The sequence below is a fragment of the Coturnix japonica genome, chromosome 1, assembly GCF_001577835.2.
Source record: "Coturnix japonica isolate 7356 chromosome 1, Coturnix japonica 2.1, whole genome shotgun sequence".
In the NCBI taxonomy this organism is placed as follows: domain Eukaryota; kingdom Metazoa; phylum Chordata; class Aves; order Galliformes; family Phasianidae; genus Coturnix; species Coturnix japonica.
This window is the reverse complement of record NC_029516.1, coordinates 92,213,332-92,233,424: the sequence shown is the minus strand read 5'-3', so window position 1 is coordinate 92,233,424 and position 20,093 is coordinate 92,213,332.

Here is a 20,093-nt window from a genome sequence, read left to right as displayed (position 1 = left end):
ATTCTGCAGGAGAACAGGAGAAGGGGAGCGTCTACGCTCTGCCAGCAGCCCCATGTCCTGCTGCTGCCCGCAGAACTTATTCCCACCTTTTGGCTTCATTCCTCGAAGGAGTCAGCGCTGAGCCCTTTCCTCCAACTTCTCACAGCCCTGGGAAATTCACTTGGCAGATTGCACGGGAAAATCCCTTAAGCTTCCAAATGTAAGTACAGGGATTTATTCAGAGGTAATAAAATATTCTGACTTTAATTGGATTCTTAGTTAAAGCTGAGTTTGGACCTTGCATCAGCAAACGTGTGCCCTCAGCCTCCTGTGTCCCCTATCCGTTTCCTATAGAATGGCTCATTGGGAGAAATGCATCCAGAGCAGTTTTAAACAGAATATCACCTAAGTCAAAGGGCAGACGTTTTTTGTGTTCAGTTTTGGGCCTTTCACTACAAGAAAGACATTGAGGCCCTGGAGCATGTCCAGAGAAGAGCAACTAAGCTGTGAGGGGTCTGCAGCACAAGTCTGAAAGGGAGTGGCAGAGGAAACTGGGATTGTTCAGTCTTCATGAGGCTCAAGGGAGACCTTATTGCTCTCTACAGCCACCAGGAAAGAGATTGTAGTGAGGTAAGGCTGGCCCCTTCTCCCAATTAACAGTGATAGGACAAAAGGGAATGACCTCAAGTTGTGCCAGGAGGGGTTCAGCTTGGATGTTAGGAACAATTTCTTCTCAGCAAGAGCAGTGCTGCAGTGGCACAGGCTGCCCAGGGAGGTGGTGCAGTCACCATCTCTGGAGGTGTTCAAGAGCCGTGTGGATGTGGCACTGAGGGACATGGGCAGTGGGCATGGTGGGGGTGGGCTCATGGTTGGACTGGGTGATCTTGGAGATCTTTTTCGGCCTTCATGAATCTATGATTTTGTGGCTGCTGGCTGCCATATCACATGTCCTTCACAACACCCAAATACTGCTTCTGGCCAACACTCTGGGAGCACTTATGTGCAACACCCTTCTTCCATTTAATGAATGTGAGGGGGTTGGGATAAACTGAGAAAACTCCACTTCCACCCCATATTACTCTTATCTAAAAGACATTGAAGAGAGAGCTCTGCACCCTTCCAGCCCTGCACAGATCACAACCTGTGGCAGCAGTGCTCCCAGCCAGGCAACAGGAGGAAATAAAGCTCCTGCAGCAGCATTTGATCTCCAAAGCCGTTTGATAAAAAGCACCCTAGAAGGAATAAAAATACTGAAGAAGCTGGGTTTATTTTTCTTTTAACAAAGTTGGTCCTCATTCTGTTTTAATTAAAAGAGAAAGAAGGGAAGAGTACTTTCAGTACTGAAGCGGGTTAGTAAATGGATTTTGGATTTCTCTCTGTAGTGTCATGTTAAGAAAGTATGTGAAATTCAGAATCTTGGACGGCTGATTCATTTGATGTCACAGTATAGCAGAAATGCTAAGTCAAGGCCTGAAGCAGTGATTGAGCACCTGGAGGGAAGGCAGGGCCAACCCAGGGGAGATCAAGTGTATTCAATGCACCTGAGTGCCTGGAAGGGGTAGAGCCAGGCTCCAGCCCTTTCCAGACCTCATTTAAAGGCTGGCAGTAGAGGTGAGGGTGTCTTGTCTGGAGATCCCTGCCTACCTGAGGCCTTCCTAAAGGTAAGCAGCTCTTCTCCTTTATTTCTGCTGAAGCTGCTGTATTTGGGCTTGTCCTCATTTGCGGCAGTCTGGGGCTCTCCTACACTGCTGTCATTGCTGTGTTTTCCATCACATTATAGCATTACACACAGAATTAAAGCAGAATAGCCTACAGGTGCTGAGTTTCAGAGTGCAGTGAGGTGAATGGGCTCAGGGTCAGTGAGTTGCTAGACCCCAACTCACCCACCCTGCTGCCTCTAGCTGCATCCTGCTGACCTGCACATACCCGCTGCCCTTGCAGCAAAACCATGTCACCCACTCTGCAGGATAACAGTGGTGGTTTCACCACTGCCCTTGGGATAACAGAGTGACAAAGAGGCAATGAAAGCAGGCCCTGCCCACCATCCCAGCCTTGCTGCAGGCAGACATGCTAAGGAAGCTGGACCTTCTGTGGTATCTTCCCTGAAGTGTAAGCTCAGCCCCATGCCTATGTACTGGCTGACATCCATTCACTGTACTGTAAATCAGCGATACAACTATTCACAACTTCAGCAAATGAAGATTTTTGTCTCAGTGTGGTTTATATTTTCTAGTGATAAGCCCTGTGATGTAGGCCTTTCTCAGTACATGTGGCACAAGAGGGCTTGAGTTCTCACCTGGAGTGGTTTCAGACACTTTTAATCCTGGCCTATGCAGTGAGATGGATGTTCCTCAGTAGGAGGAGGATAGTGTGTGCCATCTGATAGCATCCAGTTATATGAGGCTGATATGAATGAAAAAGAACCTAAGAAGGTTGCTGTAAGGCAGAATTTGGGGTTGGGTTTTTCATCTGGATTTGGGTAGATATGGTGTTCTGTGTCAAAAATCTCTCATGTAAAACAAACAAGGGGCAAAACCACCACTTCAGCTCTATTTTATGAGCAAAACAGTAAATCTTGCACAGTTTCTGGCAGAAGGAGGCATACAAACCTACTTTCTTGAGAGGATTTATTGCTTTCCTGTAAGACGAGGCAGAGTCAGAGCTCTGAACCCCCTGAGGATAGGGAATAAACACCCACATCCTCATTTTTCTTGCTGGCTTGCTCTGGAGGGCTTTCCACTTGTTATCCTGACTTTTAGATTTCATCAGAGGCTCAGGAGCCAAGCACCTTAAAAAACCCTCCCAGCTTTTATGTGCATCAGCCTCCTATTGATCTGCTTAAAACCAGAAGCCCTGTCATACAGCTTTGAAAGCAGTGCCATGTTTGGTTGAAAGAAGGAGCATTCTGCAGCATTAGCAGTCCTATGCATTCCAAACATGCGCTTGAGCAGCACAAGCTTCTGAGACTTCAATTTGTTATGCATTCTTATCTGCCTCCTAGTTTCAGAATCTTGAAGATAAACTCACATCTCACTTCCAGGCTCTCAGCTGCAGTCACATGGATTGCAACCTGTTTGTGATGCTGTGGTAGAAGCAGAATACTGAGAGCTCCAGTCCATCACTAGCCCCAGTGAAATTCCTAACGCTACTGAGACTGACAGAACAAAAGATGGTATTGCTCTCTTGGGGTTACAAACTTGATATATGAACAAGCAGACAAAAAACACCAAAAACCTTCCTTGTCAGCAGAACCAGAGAGGTGACAGTCCTCTGTTACTTGGTACAAGAGAGACCACACCTCGAGTACTGTTTTCAGTTTTAGGCCCCTCACTACAAGATATTGAGGCCCTGGAGCATGTCCAGAGAAGAGCAACTAAGCTGTGAGGGGTCTGGAGCACAAGTCTGACAGGGAGTGGCTGAGGGAACTGTGATTGTTCAGTATGGAGGAGGCTCAGGGGAGATCTTATTGCTCTCTTTAACTATCTGAATGGGGGTTGTGGCAAAGTGGGAGTAGGCCTCTTCTCCCAGGTGATAGGATGAGAGGGAATGGCCTCAAGTTGTGCTAGGGAAGGTTCAGGGTGGATATTAGGAATAGTTTCTTCTCAGCAAGAACAGTGATGCAGTGCCACAGGCTGCCCAGGGAGGTGATGCAGTCACCGTCCCTGGAGATGTTCAAGGGCTGTGTGGATGTATGTGGGCAGTGGGCATGGTGGGGGTGGACTCACAGCTGGACTGTCATCTCAGAGGTCTTTTCCAGCCTCACTGACTCTGTGATTATGTGGTTCATGAAAGCAATTTGATTTCATGTTTGTAATCTTGGTAAGTTAGCAATGCACAGTTAAAAATGTTATATCTGTACGCAGACAAGATGCCAAGTGTCAGGGACTTAGACTCAGAAGCAAGCATGAAGATTCACTTTATCCCCCATAAGCTCTCTTTTGTAGCCCACCAGTATGCAAAGACGGAAATATAATCAATTTTTCCTGCTGGTTGAGAAGGAAGATAGAAAATGTTGCTATTATTTCTATTTTGAAATAATTGGGAGCTGTTTGAGGATTACAGCTCTGTGACTTTATAAAACGCACAAGATTCTCATTACCATAGACCCTTCCATTGATGAGTTGAAATTAATTTAAATACACAACTCAGGAAATTTGTAAGTCCATAATAAAAATAAGCCTTGATTACACAGTCAACTATATTAAGAGTACACACTTGTAGATGCATCTCTATGAACCTATAATTACAATAAATACTAAATATATGCACTGTGTAGGCAAGCCAGCGTTAGCTGAATGGCATTTTAAATGGCTCCATATGCTTTTCACTAAGCTACTGTGCAAATGTGAACAATAAAGTCCTTAAGATCTTGCTACTGCCTAATGTCTTCTTTGTTTTTGCAGTGATGTGGACTGTTACATACTCAGGAACAAACTCCAGTTCCATTTGCAATACACAAAACCTTGGGTTTATTTAGACTTCTGCTCTGATTATTTCTTTTTTTTCCAACTTGGCTGTAGACAGCATAAGCTATAAACTCTTCCAAAGTATCCTTTATTCTTCCTTGTTCTAATGGAAATTAGCTGGTCTAAAATTGGTGCTTCTTCAATAACAAATAGTTGGACCTCAGCAAGCACTGTTAGCCTTTCTTTGTCTATTTCTTTTCAGGAAGAGTGGTGAGGCAATGGCACAGGCTGCCCAGGGAGTTGGTGGAGTCACCATCCCTGGAGGTGTTCAAGGGCTGTGTGGTTGTATGAGCAGAGGTTTTGATTACTGCAAAAGCAAGCAAGGTGTTGTCTCTGTAAACACTTCACATTTTACATTTTATGCCTCTTCTGGTTGAAGAACGCTCAGCCCAGCACCAGCAGTAAAGAGTCTGAGTGAATGAGAAGGAGCCATGTTGGCAGCAGCTGGGTCTCAGTATTGCTAAAGCAATGCAAGCTCTTCCAGGGTTGAATTAGACAGCTGTTCAAGCAACCGGAAAAGAAAGGAGAGGAACCGTGAAATATAAAAGCTGTTGTGAAGGAAATGAGTGCTGAGATGCATAGGAAACTTCATGCTGCTGCTTTTGATGAAGAGAAAGCTGGTGTGACATCTGGCTCAGCCTACCTTAGCAATTAATGCAGTGTAGTAAGTGTGTTTCTGCTGATCAAAGCACTTGGTCCTGAGGCATCTCATGTCCTTATTGCAAATCAAGTTCAAGGTGTTTATTTCAGCATCTATAATCCAGCCCTCTGGGCTAAACAACCCAACTGTACATACAGTCTGACACTTGCAGGAGCCGAGTGACCTCACCAAACTCTGCCTCCCCATCTTGAAGCCATTTCCTGAAAACATCATGCTATCCTTTGGTCCACCTGGTGTTAATGTGCCACTGCTCACATTGTGTTGTATACATACCATCTCCCTTTTGAAGCTTACTGCCATAAAACCTTTATTTCTGCCCTTCCTGAGTGGCACAAGGCTGGACTTACTGTCCTCCTCCATCGTGTTTGGGCAGCGTGACCTGCAAATGGCCGAAGGTGGGAGCTGATCCTGTGGTGATGGTGGGTGGACATCTGCCATCAGACTGTATGTTCATTAAGGATGAGAACAGGTTGGATCTCCTCTCAGGTGAGCACTGTACTGAGACCTCTATACTTGAGTCCAACCAGGGTCTGGGGACTTGTGTGGACACATCACCCTTGGGGTGCCCAGTCAACATGCAACTTTTGGGTGGGAAAGGCTACAGTCACGGCCATTGATTTTGAGTGAAGACCAGCATCCTATTGTCACCTTTTGGGATCTCCTCCCTGGGATCAGAGGAGTTACTGCCCCTGGGCATTTCTCCATGCAAGTCTTGCTAGTTAGTTAACCAATGCCCAGTTTGAGGTGGGCAAGAATACGATGCATACATCAAATCTCCTAAGAGAAACAAATACAGTGGGACAAATGAAGGCCCCCAGGGTTTTGGTTTTTTCATTTTCAAGCCCCACATTACAGTTCTTAATGAAAACACTGAAGTCAATACAATTTCTTTTTCGGGGGTGAGACACAATCAACCAGTCATTCCTGTTTTCACCTCCTCTCCCTTTCCACCCCTCCTTCCCACTCTGTCTTAGAGGAAGGCTATTAAAAGAAGGGGTCACTAGCTCTACAGCAAGGTTCAGAAAGGGGAGCAGGAGTAACAAGTTACAGCAAAGTAGGTAGCACAGAAACTTTGTAAAACAAGAATAAGCGTACTGTGCCTTTCTCAGCCAAAAAGAACCCAACTGCTAAACCTAATGACAGAAGAGCAGCTCTAGCAGGGCTACAAGAAAGAAGGGGACAAACTATGAGCAGGGTCTGCTGTGATAGACAAAGGAAAAAAAGAAAAAGCAGGTATTCCTACAAGCACCAGTTTAAAGTCTTTTTCTCAAAACGCCTGGAGAGTGAGGACATTTTTAAAGCTTCTGATGACTGTCTCAGAAAGCTTCACTTGACAATAAACATTTGTTGGTGCAAGACAGCAACATTTTCCTCTTTTCCATTCTGTGAAACACCACCTTTACCTGTATGCCTATGGACTACTAAGTAGACAGATGGTATGTGGGTGCTGCTTATCACAATGGAGGAGAAATTGTAGCACACAAGGTTCAGGGTACAAATTAGGAGGCTGGCTGTCCTACATGCTCCCTGTGGGCAATGAGACAGAGCATCCAGGGATGTGTCAGCAAAGCTGGACTTGATGAACCCCACTGCAGCAAAGATTAGCCCCTGAGCTTTTCCAGGCAGTCACAGCCTCTGTGCCAGCTGTCTGCAGGCACAGAGCATCACAGGCCCTGGGTCCCTCAGAAATAATTCCATCACAACTAAATAACAACTGTGTTTTAGAAATACAGAAGGAAAATTGCCAGTTTTTGTAGAGTATGTGCAAAATGGTATAAAGATTAAGATGCTAGAGTGGGAGAAAGGGGCAGGAGAAAGAAAGACTTAGGGCTCAAGCTGACTACCAGTCTGCTGCTGGAAGTGCCAATAAGAGTCTTCTTTTCAGGTAACCAGAGAGACCTAGACAGTCTTGAGCAGAGGGCTCAGATAAATCTCATGATGTTCAATAAAGCCAAGCACAAGGTGCTGCATCTGGGTCATGGCAACCCCCACTACCAGTACAAGCAGACACACAAGATCAGGCTGAACAGGACCCTGAGTAACCTGACTGAGCTGTAGGCATTCCTGTTCATTGCAGGAGAATCAGAGTAGGTGGACTTCAAATGTCCCAACTCAAGTGATTCTATGATAACTCGAATTCTCTCTGTGGAGAGAAACAGAAGAGGAGAAGAAACCACTGAGATTGAATTGCAGTTCCCAAACACTTCAGCTAGCTGATTACCCACAGCAATGCTGAGTATTACAAATGATTTTGCATGCTGGTAACAGTGCACACTGTGTAGGTGTGTAGAGAGAGGCCCATGGGGCAAAACAGACCAAAACACAGCTGGAAACGGAAGTCTGTCTAAGGCATCCACATCCTGCTGCCTTGTTCCTTAGAGGAAAAACTTCAGATTAGCACACCTCAAATCAACATTAATATTTGAGCTACAAAAGCAGAAATGGTTGCATATGACAACTTTTGGAAACTTCAGAAAAGAGACAGACAAAAAATAAATGTAACATGCACCATTATCAGCATATCAGAATTCTACTTCTAACCTCTTAAAAATGTATTTATATATCCCATACATTAGCTATGTAACGTATGCTAACAAGCCAGCAATCTTTCCCATCATATAGAATGTAGAATCATACAAACCTTTGAATTGGAAGGGACCTTTAAAGGTCACATGGAGAGTTCATCAACTGCTTGGTAAAAGCAAAGGAATCTACTTTAGGAGAGGCCTTGGGGTGAGGTATGTGAAGCCTTTCAAAGCCATTACAGACTGCTGTATCCACCATCTTGTTCACAGCTGGAGCTCAAGGGCACTTGCCGAATCCCATGGGCCATTAGCCCCAGACAGGCAAAAGCAAGCAGTTGTCCACACTACAACCAGCCAGCCTCACTCACTGCCTCAGGAGCTCATGGAGACAGTCCCTACGTCCACAAACAGGCTAGACAAATTCATCAATAACAAATCCATAAATAAATACCAAATTGATCTGATGAGGATGTAGGCTCTCACAGCCCAAACACAGTGCCTGGGAACATGGGGAGTGTGAAGAGGAAGGACTGCCACTGGTAGCTGGGCTCACATGCACACTGTAAATGGCATCTCCTGCTAGCTCTGTCTGAGCTAAGATGCTGGGCAGCCAAGATAGCCCAGTAATCTGATTCACCAGGGCATTTGTCATGTTACAAATAACCTTCCGAATAAGTATGGAAAAAAGCACAAAGCCTTCCATGTAACTGCAGAAAGTATGAGAGGTAAAGAGAGCATTTGCACTCCTGGGAGATAGAGCAGTACTGGCCACCTCAGGAGCTCATTAATTACACCATTAAACCCAGTGCCCCCAGGGGCTCTCTGCAGCCAGCTAGCACTGGAGGAACATTGGGGTAGTAATATTTCAGGTAGGCTGACAGCAGAGATCACTGGCAGGGTCATTCTGCTGCTCTTTTCTCTTGCTCTAGGTGTACTAGAAAATGAATACGAGAATTCAAATGATAGCAGTTCTGGAGCAGGAGAAGGAACTGAAACAGAACAACAACACTGCAGAGCCAACAAGGAAGAAGCTCTGACCAGAAATAGTTACATGTATGCACTTCAGCGTCTTCATCAGTGATCAGAACTCTGGGAGGTACAAGCACCATTTGATAACACTGAAGGGTAGGGACCAACTGCTGAACCCCACTGCAGATGGGTTTTGTGAGGCTAAAGCTTAGACACATGGTTTAGTGGGCAACATTGGAGATAAGAAGGACTGTTGGACTAAATGTCCTTAGAGGATTTTTCCCTTATTGATTCTGAATCTAATAAATGAACCAGTCTCCAAGTATAAGATCTGAGAAGGACCTACTTTCTTTGCTTGCGCCCCTTTTCCTCATCACTTCCCTGTATGACATGACTGGCTATACTCACCTTGAGAGCTTCCTGCTCTTTTTTTTACCCACAGGTGCTATCTCACACTAAAGAGTCTTTCAGACCTGGGAATACCCATTTTATAGCTGTAATACTATAATGGAATGGAAAGTACTGTGATAATAGCAGGGTAGCAAAATCTTCAGCTACAGCAAATGAGAACAAACTGAAATGCAGCAGCTATGGATGCAGAACTGAAGGAAAAGAGCTGCTTACCTTTGGAAAGCCTCAAGCAGGCAAGGATCTCCAGATAAAATACCCTCACCTCCACTGCCAGCCCTTAAATGAGGTCTGGAAAGGGGTGGATCCTGGCTCTATCCCTTCCAGTCACTCAGGTGCACTTGAGCTCCCCTGGGTTGGCCCTGCCTTCCCACCAGGTGCTCAATCACTGCTTCCAGCCTTGACTTAGCATTTCTTCTACTATACCATTGCTACAGTACTGTGGCGTTCAAATCCCAGCTAGGACATGCGTGCTTTAGTGTTCTTTGTAGCGAAAAGGAATAAGGCAGATTTGCAAAAAGAGGACAAAGGAAATATCTTGGGCTTTTTGTCAGCTATAGGTCATTTTGCTGGTGCTACCCAAAGGCAGTGGGATGCTACACCTGCAGATACCAGGCACCAGCCAGGAGCTAACTCTCTTCTCTTCTGGGTGGACCTATCAGCTGAGCTTTCTGGTCCCAAGAGAAGATGTGGAAGCTATAAGCCTCAGGGAAGGAATAGCAGGCAATTGCTCAAGAGGCCTATGGAAAGTGAATTCCTTACTAGTCTCTCAGACTTCTCTCCCTTTTGTGTCACCCATGGAGGCATTGGTTGGTTCAACAGCAAGGATACTGGAGCTGCAGACTCAGACACCACCAAGCAAGCCAGAAATAGGTATGGAAACAGGCTTGCTGGACTATTCTATCTGGAAAAAATAATTTAATAATCATTACAGAAAAGCTCATTTTGAAATCCTATAGCCAAATCCTATGACTTAACCCAGTAATTTTCCTCTGAGCTTTTCTGGGAGGAGGGCAGAGGTTAACCAGGGCTGTTCTCCACTCTCTGTCACCCTGAGCTATGCCAGGCACTATCTATGACTGTCTCCTGCTTCTGCCTGCTTATACAGACAGCCTGACCACCCCTGGGTTTAAATTCTTCTGTTTTCTATGGCTTTTACAATACCAATAATATAAAACTCTGGGGGAAAAAAATTAATAAAAAATCATTAGTGTAACGCTGAAATGAAACAACTGTGCAAAATAAATAAATAAATAGATAAATAAATAAAGGGAGGCAAAGAAACAAAATGCCACCTTAGCTTTACAGTCTATCTCCATAAAGAGCACTGGTGCACCTTGCCTCCAATAGCCTTCACCTCAAGCATGTACAGTAGGGAATTTACCAAGATGTCACTGCTGTACAGTCTCTGCAGTCCTCACACTAGGACCCAGCTACTCCTTTTGCTCATCCCTTAGAAATCTGATGTTCTCCCAAGGGTAGGCAGCTGCGTGTGCATTTGCAGCTCTGTCACAGGGAATCAGAGCCCCTGCTGCGTGCTGCTGGTACAATTGCCTGGGGCAGACAGGGAACATTGCTGCATGTCTTCCCCCACAGCACCTTTCAAAAGGCTTACTATGAACTGCCATGGGTAGTCAACATTATAAAACCCCTCCACATCTAGGGCACAGAGGGAGAAGGAGGAAGATGACAGGATAATGAGGGAGAATATCAGGAACAGAACTGTAAGGTGGCACAGTAGTTTCTCACTCCACTGCCATAGTGGAGCAGAAGCTACTGTGCTGCTCTGGGCAAAGGAGGCCATTTGCTGACTAAAGGGAGCATCATGTCCTGGGCAGAGATATGCAGCTCCTCCACTATGGGTTGGACAAGGACCATGGTTGGCAGGGCAGAAGCAGTATACCATCATCCTTGTATGTTCATCCAATGGCACAGTATCCTCAAGCAAGCAGCCCCTCTCCCCCTCTCTCTCCCTCCCTCCCCCCAATGTGGTTTGGTTTTAGTGTTTTTTGGTTTTTTTTGTTATTTGTTTTTGAATGGCAATAATCTCAGGCATTTGTCCCAGGAGCAGTAGTTAATCACAGATTTGCAGGGGTTGGAAGGGATCTCAAGAGATCATAGAGTCCAATCCCCCTGCTAAAGCAGGTACCCTACAATAGGTCGCACAGGTAGGCATCCAGATGGGTCTTGAATACTTCCACAGAAGGAGACTCCACAGTTTCTCTGGGCAATCTGTGCCAGTGCTCTTACCTTACCTCACCAGTGCTCACCCTTACCTTAAAGAAGTTCTTATGCATGCTAGTACAAAACTTCCTGTGTTCTAGTTTTAGCCCACTACTCCCTGTCCTACCACTACACACCATCAAGAAGAGCCTGGCTTCATCCATTTGCTTCCCATCTCCCTTCAGATACTTATAAAGGTTTACCAGATTCCCCCTCAGTCTTCTCTTCCTCATGGTGAACAGACCCAGATTACTTAGCCTTTCTTCATACAGGAGGCTCCAGGCTCCAGGGCCTTAATCATCTTTGTAGCCCTCCACTGAACTCCTTCCAGGAGATCCCCGATCACTCCTCTGCTTCTGCTGACAACACTATTTCTGATACAGGCTGGGATGATATTGGCCTTCTTGGCCATCTGAGTATGCTGCTGGCTCACATTCAGTCGAGCAACAGCAAACACCCCCAGGTCCATTTTCTCCACACAGTCTCCCAGTCACTCTGTCCCAAGCCTGTAGTGTTGCCTGGGGTTGCTGTGGACAAAGAGAAGGATCTGGCACTTGGTCTTGTTGAACTTCATCCTAATGGCCTCCATCCAATGATTCAGACTGTCCATATCCCTCTGTGGGGCCTCACTACCCTCAGGCAGACTGACACTTTCTCACACCTTGGTGTCATCTGCAAACTTACTGACTGTGCACTCATTGCCTTCATCCAAGTCATCAATACAGATACTGAGCAGGACAGGCCCCACTACTGACCCCTGAGGAACACTACTCATGATCAGTCGCCAGCTGGATGTGACTCCATTTACTACCGTTCTCTGGGCCCAGCCTTCCAGTCAGTTCTTTACCCAGGAATGACTGTATCTGTTCAAGTCACGGGTTGCCAGCTTCTCCAGGAGAATACTGTGCGAGATAGTGTTGATGGCTTTAATGAAATCTAGGTAGACTACAACAACAGCCTTTCCCTCATCCACCAGATGGGTCACTTGTTCATAGAAGGAGATCAGGTTGGTCAAACAGGAGCTGCCTTTCACGAACCCATGCTGGCTAGGCCTGACCTCCTGGTTGTCTCGCACATGCCACGTGATCCCACTTAAGATGATCTGCTCCATAACCTTTCCTGGCACCAACGTCATGATGATAGGCCTGTAGTTTCCAGGATCCTCTTTACTGTCTTTCTTGTTGATGAAAATACATTGGCAAGCCTCCAACCCTCCAGGACTTCTCTGGTAAACCAGGAATGCTGATAGATAATGGAAAACAGCTTGGCTTTTACCTCCAGCAGCTCCCTTAGCACCCTCAGGTGGATCCCATCTAGCCCTAAGGACTTGTTGCAGTCCAGGTGGAAAGTAGGTCTCTGTTTCCATCTGAATCACAGAGGGTTTATTCTGCTCCCCATCCAAGACTTCCAGGTCAGGGTACTTTGAGGATAACTGGTTTGACTTTTAAAGGCAGACATAAAGAAGGTTCAGCCTTTTCCTCATCCTCAGTGGTAATATTCCTCATTGCATCCAATAAGGGATGAAGATTCTCCTTAGCCTTCCTCTTACTGTTAATATATTTGTAAAATATTTGCTGTTGTCTGTTAACCCAATGGCCAAGTTAAGTTCAAGCTGGGCTTTTGCCTTTCTAATTTTCTCCCTGCATATCCTAACAACTTCTTTGTACTCTTCTTGAGTTGCCTGTCCCTTCTTCCATAGAAGAAATATTTATTTATTCATTTTTTCCTCCTAGAGCCTCATGAAAAGCTCCCTGTTCAGCCACATCAGTCTTCTTCCTCACCAGCTCATCCTGCGGCATAGGGGATAGCCTGCTACTGTGCCTTTAAGACTAAATTCTTGAGGAGCGACCAGCCTTCCTGGATCCCTTTATCCTTCAGGACTGAATGCCAAGGAACTTTCCCTACTAGCATCTGGAACAGTTCAAAGTCTACCCTCCAGACATCCAAAGAAGCAGTTTTTGCCGCCCCCCACCCTGAATTCACCAAGAACTCTACCTTTTAAGGGTCACTCTCCCCAGGACAGCTCAAAGTCTTCACATCTCCCACCAGCCCTTCTCTATGAACAGCAGGTCTAGCGGAGCACCTCCTCTGATAGACTCACCAGCTGCATCAGAAGGTTATCTTCCATACACTCCAGAAACCTCCTTGTCTGCTTCTTCTGCACGATGTTGTATACCCAGCATATATCAGGGAAGTTGAAGCCCCCCATGAGAACAAGAACTGGCAATCAAACAGCTTTTGCAGCTGACCAGAGAATGCCACATCTGTCTCTTTATCCTGGCTAGGCAGTCTATAACAGAGCCCCACCAGGATGTCTGCCTTGTTGGCTCTCCCCCCAATCCCTACCCATAGAGACTCAGCTTTCTAGCCCAAGCTCAACAACATCAAAGCGCTCTATAACACAAAGAGCCACACCACCACCCCTCCTTCCTTGTCTGTCCCTTCTGAAGAGCTCATAGCCCACCTTACAGCACTCCAGTTGTGAGATCAATCCCACCACGTTTCTGTACCAGCAACTAGGTCACAGTCTGCCTACCCCACAATGGCTTCCAGCTCCTGTTTGTTGCCCATGCTGAGTACACCAGTGTAGATGCAATTCAGCTGAGCCCCTTGCCTCACCCTCAGTCCTGTTACCATTCCCCTAGATTAGTCTCCAGCTTTTATTTCCTTCCAGGTTTTATTTCCTTCCCTCTCCATATCTGGTTTGGAAACCCTCTCAACAAGCCCTGTCAGCTCCTGGGCAAGGATCCATTTCCCCCTTTGAGACAGCTGAGACCCACCCACAGCCATCAGGACAGGTGCTGAGTAAACCACCTCACAGTCAAGAAAACCAAAACTCTTAAGCTAGCACCAGCTTCTCACCCATGTGTTTATGCGATGGGCTCTCCTGCTCCTCTCCCTGCGGTACGGCCGGCCCGACACACAGCGCCCTCCGCTGCTCTCAGCAGGAGCCGCCTACGGCAATCAGCCTCTGTCCTTCCCGGCCGGGGCACCCTGGAGCTGCGGAGTCGACCGCCTCGGACTCGACAACCTCGTGGGTGGATCTCAGACCGCATCCTCACTCACCTCTCCATCAGGCTCCACAGCCTCAAACCCGTTATGCGGGGGCACCTGGGGAACCGAGACAGGTCGGGATGGAGGCTGCCTGGGACGCCGCCCAGACAAAGTACCGCACCGCACCACCTGCCCGTGCCATTCGTGCGGCCCCAGCTCCACCTTTGTGACGCCATACAGGCCTATAACCAGATTCTGTGTTGCTGATGACAACCCTCTGAGCTCTGCCAGTCAGCCGGTTCTCATTCCACCTCACTCAAAGGATGTTGTGGGAGACAATGTCAAATGCCTTGCTGAAGGTATACAACATCCTGTGATCTCCCCTCATCTACCCAGCCAGTGATGACATCATTGAAGGCTATCATACTGGTCAAGTGTGATTTCCCCTTGGTGAATCCATGTTGACTACTCCTGATAACCATCTTCTCTTCCAATTGCTTGGAGATGACATCCAGAACAAGTTGTTCCATCACCTTTCCAGGGATGTAATTGAGGCTGACTGGCCTGTAGTTTCCCAGATCCTCCTCCTTTCCCTTTTTGAAGATTGGGGTGACACTGCCTGTCCTTCAGTCTTCAGGCACCTCTCTGATTTGCCGGGATCTTTCAAAGGTGATAGAGGTTTAGCAGTCACCTCTGCCAGTTCTCTCAACAAATGCAGGTGCATCTCATTGGAGCCATTCACACACTGCAGGAATGGTCTGGACCTTGTGTACCCAGCTGTGTTGCTTATCCAACAAATATCAGGATGGCTGAAGACCCCCATGAGAATCAGGGCTGGGGAACATGAGGATAGTTCCAGCTGTTAGTAGAAGACCTCACCTGCTTCCTTCTCCTGATCAGGTGGTGGCTTGTAGTACACACCAACAGCATCACCTGTGTTAGCCCACTCCTTACTTTTTACCCTCTGCCTAACAACTGCTTATCCTCTGCCTAATGAAGAACAGCAAGCCAAAGAAAATATGTGGGCTGAAATGCATAAAAACTCTCATTGAACCCAGCATTAGAATGACTCACCCTGAGAAGGGGTAAGGACAGAGCTGCAGAGGGAACATAAATCTTTTGGACAAGGAGGAGCACCTGAAAATGGAGTTTTCATTGAAATACAACATACTTCCTATTTTCTATTCAATACTCTATTTTCCTTGGGCACTCTGGGTCTCTACAGGCCCTGATAGCCCCTGGGCAGAGGCAAATGCAGTGGCTTTCTTTGCACTGTGTTGCAATTACCAGCTTTTAAAGCTACCTCGTAGGCTAACTAATATCCAGTGGCTGTTAGATGGGTCAGAGCCAGGTGTCAAACTCCAACAAGTACTTCCTGACTGCTGACCTCTTTGCTTTTTGCCCCTCATGGTCACCTCTCTGCCCTACTGCACTCAGTATGGCAAGTGAGACAGCCTGGTGGAGCCCTGTCTAGCTCTGGAGTACTACTCCTGACACTGATTGATACGTTCTATTTAACTGCATTCTAGAGCACCACAGAGAGGTGGCAAAAGCAAAAACAGAGATGGAAATAATGTTCTGTAGGTCAAGAAAAGGCCTGAGGGAGGCAAGGAAGGTGGTTTTTAAGCCCACGTGGTTACTGTTTCTGGTCTTTTTTGCCGGGGGGGGGAAGAGGGATATATTTGTGGAGACTGACAGTGAAATAAGTCCTTTCAAAGACTAATTTTCAAATATACTTAATTGTTAACCCATCCATCAGTACCAATGAGCTGGTGATGTAGGATCAGGAATTGTCATCCTCTGAAAAATAACTCTTCCGATCAAGTGTGACGTCGGGACAGAAGGTGATCTTCTCTGAGAAGGAAGTTTTGTTAGTGAAAACCTGAAACTGATATGCCAGCATTGATGCTGGCATGAAAAAGTTTCTTCTTTCCTTTCTGGCCATGTCCTTTTATCCTCTAACTCAGAAAAATGGGGTGTAATATGCCTCTTGCTCTCCAAAGACCTGAATAAATTTAAGCAGGCAGATGTATAATGAGGTTTATTTAACAGACCCTTTTATACTGCAGATGTTTCCACAGACAACCATGGACGTGGAATCCATCAGTTTCACAGGAAGCTCTTAATGCCCACTTGAATTTAAAATACACACTTAAGAACAAATTGCATTGTATTTTAATAACTGTGGGTGACTTTGGAGGTTGAGAACAGAAGGAGACAAGTGGATGTATTAGCATCAGGCATTAATTCCCATTTTAAGTTCTAGCAGCATGCAGCAGTCCTTGAATTGTCATGGTGCAACTGCTTTTCTGATCTTGAGAAGGCCTTTTCTGACCAGCAACCAGCAATTGTAGCAAATTCTATTGCAGTTTCATTAGTCAAACAAACAACCCACTGGAGACCACTGTTTTCACTGACAGCATGCTAACCCATTTGGCCAAATCCCATGCATAATACCAACAGAGGTTTAAATGATCATTCAAAGTTTAAGCCAAAGCTTATTTGAACCTTATCAGGATCACCTTTGTTGGGGCCAAATTTCACAGCAGTGAGAGGGGAGAGAAGAAATAGATATCCAGCATGACTAAACACAAGTAATTGGTCAGCTAACTCATCCATGAATTGCTTTGGTTGAGAGAATTCTGATGGAATCCTTTTACCTATAAAACCACTGTTTCTCTTTCCTCAATGCTTATAATGAAAGACAGATATGAAGAAACATTCCTGACATCATCCACATGACCACATGCCTTCCAGTATGGTGGGAGATGCACGTGAGCAATTCCTTATGGCAGCTTTCACACAGTTCTCAGACACAAAAGCAACCTGAAGGCAACCACATAGCCCAGAGGCATGGTCTCTCTTCCTGCTGAGGGTCACTTCATCCATTTATCTCAGCACTGGCTGAAAATCCAGTCTGTTTGTATCCTAAAGAAATGTTGCCTAGCCACTCATTTCCAGGCTGCTGCCTGAGAGCATAACAGGGCTCTCTTATTTCAGTTGGATGACATGTTTTTGGGAGAAATTTCTCTGTCAGCCTGCATTTATCACCCTTCTGGTACATGATACATAGTCCTTTCAGCATTACTCAGTCAATGCTAATTTAATCTTCATCGCAAACCTTTATATCTAAATCACTCACACCTCTCTTTTGAACAAAACAAATGAATTTCAAACCAGGTGTTGCAGTATAAGAATTATTATTACCTGGGCAGCTTGTGTTTGGGAGAATATTTCATTATCACTTTAGCTTCTTTGTACCCCCAAGACACAGAATGGAGAGGTCAGGCTATCCCAGTGTCCTTTAAGAGATGTTAGAGGCAAAGATTTTGCTGAGCTGTCTTTACTCAGGCTCATGGCAGCAGGTTGCTAAGATAAAATATTTCACTTTACCTTTTTGGTATACACAGGCAATGGTCTGGGAAGGCTCAAAAATGCCTCAGGGGACTTTGTGACATTTTTTCTCTACACCAAACTTGTCAGAAATAATGGTCTTTTAAGAAAACGGGATAACCTTGATTGGATATTGACTCCTGTTTTGCAGCTGTGCAGGGCAGTGATTTCTATCTGCATGCTGTCACATGCAAAAAAACCCACCCAAAACTAAAAGTTATCACAAGGGTCTGTTAACTCCCTGTGACTAAGGAACTGGTTTTTGTGCTGTGCTGCCATAGCGACTGTCTCTGCACAGTCAGAATTGAAGGAGAATGGACTTCACCTTGACAAAGGCAGCTTGAATCTACTGATGCTGTGAAAGCTTCTCTGAGTATCCTTTTTTTCTGCATCAGGCTGCCTTCATGCATGGTCTCAGTCCATCAGTGTTGCTTGACATTGGAGCCTGGAGAAGAGTGCTGACATCAGCCACACAGAAAGCAATAGTGTAAGTAATGCACACAGGCATCTGTTCCATTTCGTTGCTTGTCTCAAGAGAGAGGATTCTTGAAAGTCTCAAATACACTGTCTATGAGTTCAGCATGATTGCAAGCACCATAGGAAGCTCCTGAAAAGAAAAATATCATCATTTTAATAGAAGACTAATGTGATTGTTGAAGCAACTGGGGGGGAAGCTCATCTGTCCTTAAACCATAATGGTCACAGAACATGAGACTCCTGTTTCTCTAAATTACTTCTTACTACTAAAGCACTTCACTGCACTAATCTCTGCAAATAGCCATCCCATTGTAGCTTTTCCCTAGGTATCCACTAACCCAGCCTCCCAGTACCATGCTGGAAGAAGTGGCTGCCGCTGATTGCTGAATTATAGGTTCTGGCATTCCCAGGATGACATTTCACAACAACAAAAATTCTAACAAACAAAAACAACTGAGAAAGCATCAGAGGGGAATAGGATGTATTTTCCTTCCAACTGCTGTACATGTATACAGCATGATGACTTCTAAGACAGCATAAGCAGGAGACGATGCCAACACATAGCCATGAGCCACCTACCACAAGCAGGATCCCCTCCAGTCACCTAGCAGTATCACCAGCCCAGGTATTTGAGCCACAGTTTAATTTTAGCAGCTGCTGGCAATCAGGTGGCATGGGCAGTTGCACACGCTGCATGCTAATATCACAAAAGGGTGTTAACCAATCCTTCCTTTCACTTTCCAACTGCAGTTCAAGTAAACTAATAAAGGAAAGCTTCAGGTATGAGAGCTGAGTTTGACCCACTGCTTCAGTCCCGTGCCATGTCTCAGGCTCTGATTCCAGAGACAGCGGCAAACCCAAGCCAAGCAGGGCTTGTCACTTGCACTGTGTGTTTATATGCTTCTATCCCCATGCAATTTTCTCCACTGAGTCTGTGCAACAGCTTACAGGGACACATAATCAAAAGGATCACATAATTAATTCAGTTGAAAAATAACCCTAACAAAATATACTGTGAGAGTTATTTAAAATAATATATCAATTCTACATAAATATCAGGCATGCCTACTTATGCATTATATCATATGTGGTTGGGTTATACACGCTTTTATGCATGTAAACTTTTTATATATCTGCTGCAAAACATCAGAACTTGTCATTTCTAATTCAGATGAGTTTGTTGCTGTGGTTCAACTTCTGGTGAAGTACAACAACACAACCCCACTTCACAGAGACTCTGCCATGCATTCTGCTCGTTCTTATTGCCTCCTTCATTGCCTTCCAGCCCCTGGTCCAATCTCATCACCTTATGAGACAGCAGCCTACACACAGTGGTCAGGACAAAAAGTGTATTTCATAGAATCACAAAATCATTTAGGTAGGAAAAGACCTCTAAGATCACCCAGTGCAACCATCAGCCCACCCCCACCATGCCCACTGCCCACATCCCTCAGTGCCACATCCACACGGTTCTTGAACACCTCCAGGGACAGTGACTGCACCACCTCCCTGGGCAGCCTGTGCCACTGCAGCACTGCTCTTGCTGAGAAGAAATGTCTCTTAATATCCAACCTGATTTAATGCAATGAGCATAAAATCTGGGCAACAGCAATAATGGCCCCCCAGACGATCAGCCTTTTGACCCTCCGTCATCTGCCTGGTCTGCAACCAAATGACGAGAGAAACAGCCAGGTCAGGGTGCGTGCCCTGCTCTCAGCTGCAGCCCTGGAGCGATCTGCCCCTCCTCTCAGGGGCAGAGATCTCCATGGTGTGGCACTCACACACCACACTGTGTGGCAGTGAAACGGAAACGACTCTTTAATAAAAAAGGCCCTGCTTTTGAAGCCAAAGGTAAAAAAGATCATAAATCTTTAGAAACAGCTCATTAGGAAGCTGGAATTAAGGACAAGTGAGTAGGAATTTTAAAGATGACATCCTAATTTTTTTTAATTTAAATTATTGGTAGTGCAATCTTCTATTAATTTCCTTCTAATTTGT